At 61.1% G+C, this 2124-nt stretch overlaps 1 protein-coding gene across 1 annotated transcript in view; it reads left to right on the top strand.

Moving 5' to 3' along the window:
* Positions 1-2124, top strand: part of AP5Z1 (adaptor-related protein complex 5, zeta 1 subunit) — a 21231-nt gene that overhangs the window by 3752 nt on the left and 15355 nt on the right. The window lies entirely within an intron of this gene.

The following is a 2124-nucleotide window of genomic DNA, read 5'->3' as shown; positions in this document are numbered from 1 at the left end:
GCCGGTGAGCTCCTCCCAGCTGCTCTGTGGACTTGTTGGGGAAGAAGCCTCAGCTACCCTGAAGGGCGGCCGTGATGGGGAAGCTGCTGGGTGGGTGGACGTCCCAAGACAGTGACGCCTCACGTCCCCTGGGAGGGGCTGTGGCCTGTGCTCTCCTGCTCTTCCAAGCAGGGCAGCGGGCATGTCCCAGCCCGGGAGCCACACATCGGCCTGCTGAGGTTCCCTCCTCCTGCAGATGACAGGTCAGAGCAGGAGGGCTCCACGCTGTCGGTGATCTCCGCCACCTCCTCCTCCGCCGGCCGCCTGCTGCCGCCCCGGGAGCGGCTTCGGGAGGTGGCCTTCGAGTACTGCCAGCGCCTCATTGAGCAGAGTAACCGACGTGAGTCCCCCGCCCAGGGCACTGGCCTCCACCTGCTCTGCAAGGTGACCTGAGGCTGCACATCTTCCCTGAGCTGCTTCTCCACAGAGCGGGATCCTGGGTGGCCGGTTTGGAGCAGGCCTGTTTTTGCTTCTGGGGTCAGCCCTGAGTGTTCTTCGGGCTCCACCCCAGCCCCCAGCCCGGCCCTGTCCCGCCTGGGCCCCTCAGCCTCAGTCCCACTCAAGTCCTCCTGGGGGCCTGTCCCACTGCTCTGCTCCTGGTCCTGCCTGGAGCTTCCAGGACACAAGCTGCCCCTTACTGGGCTGCTCCCAGGCTGAGACAGAGCCGGCTGACTTCTTCCCCTCCTTCCAGGGGCCCTGAGGAAGGGGGACTCCGACCTGCAGAAAGCTGTAAGTGGCTGGGGATGGGGGGATGGGAGGCGGTGACTCGGCCCTTCTGATGTGGCGTGTGTCCCACAGTGCCTGGTGGAGGCTGTGCTGGTGCTGGATGTGCTGTGCCGGCAGGACCCGTCCTTCCTGTACCGAAGCCTCTCCTGCCTGAAGGCCCTGCACGGGCGGGTGCGCGGGGACCCGGCCTCTGTGCGGGTGCTGCTGCCCCTCGCCCGCTTCTTCCTGAGCCACGGTGAGCCCGGGGCGGGGTGGCGCTGACTCTCGGGGCTCTGTTCCTGCCTTTAGTTTTAGGATGGAATTTCCTCTTCCCTTTTTTTTTTTTTTTTTTTTTAATTGTGATTGAATAGAGATAGGGGTCTTGCTATGTTGCCCAGGCTGGTCTGGAACTCCTGGCCTCAAGCGATCCTCCTGCCTTGGCCTCCCAAAGTGCTGGGATTACGGGCATGAGCCACCGTGCCCAGCTCATATTTATTTTTTATGGATCACTGTGCTAGATGTTGGTAATTTTTAAACTTTTAAAATAGGGAAATAAACAGAAACTCTCTTTGCTGAGTCCCTAGCCTGGGAAACCCGAAAGTCTAGGAACCAGCACCTTCCAAAGAATGTGCCATAGTTTGTGTGACTCATGAGCTGACCGTGTTCCTGGGTGAGGGAGGCTGAGTGCCGCTTCCCAAGCGTCCCGGTGTAGGATGCCTCGGAGCCCTTGGTGTCCTGGAGAGCAGGCCCAAGACTCAGGGGCCCTAACCAGCCATAGAGAAGCACGGCCAGAATGAGGTCAAGCGTGCGTCCAGCAGACGTGCACCCTGACGGGCCCTGGTCTTGCAGGGGAGGCAGCTGCAGTGGACTCGGAAGCCGTCTACCAGCACCTGTTCACCAGGATCCCGTTGGAGCAGTTCCATAGCCCCATGCTGGCCTTTGAGTTCGTCCAGTTCTGCAGGGACAACCTCCACCTGTTCGGCGGGCACCTCAGCACCCTCAGATTGAGCTTCCCCAACCTCTTCAAGGTACATTTGGGCGTCCCTGGCTGCCAGGGTAGGGGCGCAAGTGCCTGGGACTCCTCCCCTCTTTCCAGCGGGGTTCAGGGTGAGTCCTGGCTGAGCATAGAGCCCTGTGAGTCCCGGGCCTGGAATGCAGGGTGCAGGGTGAGGTGGGGGTCCGGGGTGCCCATGCAGCATCACGTGAACAATGGTGCTGTCCAAGAACTCCCTTGTGGTTGTTTTGGGGAGGGGGGTAGTGCCACAAGATGGTGAGTTTGTTCTCACAGCACTGGGGCTAGTTGGATCCCTCCCCCAGGAGCCCTGCCTGGTGCCTTGGGCCCTTGGGCCCTTGGGTGCCATTTGCCTTTTTTTTTTTTTT

The sequence above is a fragment of the Mandrillus leucophaeus genome, unplaced genomic scaffold (assembly GCF_000951045.1).
Source record: "Mandrillus leucophaeus isolate KB7577 unplaced genomic scaffold, Mleu.le_1.0 Scaffold171, whole genome shotgun sequence".
Lineage (NCBI taxonomy): Eukaryota > Metazoa > Chordata > Mammalia > Primates > Cercopithecidae > Mandrillus > Mandrillus leucophaeus.
This window is presented reverse-complemented; position numbering and strand designations above follow the sequence as displayed.